Below are 509 nucleotides of genomic sequence, written 5' to 3' on the forward strand. Positions count from 1 at the left end.
GCGGTAAAGCGCTAGGTGCAATCTTATCACAAGGCGAGATAGGTTCGGATTTACCTATAAGTTACGCGTCGAGAACGTTAAACAAAGGGGAAACAAATTATTCGACGACCGAACTAGAATGTTTGGCCATTATTTTCGGAGTAAAACAATTTAGACCATATCTTTACGGTAGAAAATTCATAATAATTACAGATCATAGACCACTTACGTGGCTATTTAACTTAAAGGACCCACTCTCTAAATTAGCCAGGTGGCGTATATTACTAGAAGAATACGATTACGAAATAAAATTTAAACCCGGAATCTTAAACTCCAATGTAGACGCGTTAAGTAGAATGTATACCATCAAAGAAATAAAAGACGAAAGTTACGCGACATTTTTACAAAAAACCGAATCAACTATTATTACGAACAAAAACGTTAAGGAAGTACATGGGGAACTGTTAGAGTCACCAAACGAGTACCACATTGTTTCGGAAATAGAAAAATATTATAATTTTAGATCAAGG

This window comes from Acyrthosiphon pisum, unplaced genomic scaffold (assembly GCF_005508785.2).
Source record: "Acyrthosiphon pisum isolate AL4f unplaced genomic scaffold, pea_aphid_22Mar2018_4r6ur Scaffold_21007;HRSCAF=22780, whole genome shotgun sequence".
NCBI lineage: Eukaryota > Metazoa > Arthropoda > Insecta > Hemiptera > Aphididae > Acyrthosiphon > Acyrthosiphon pisum.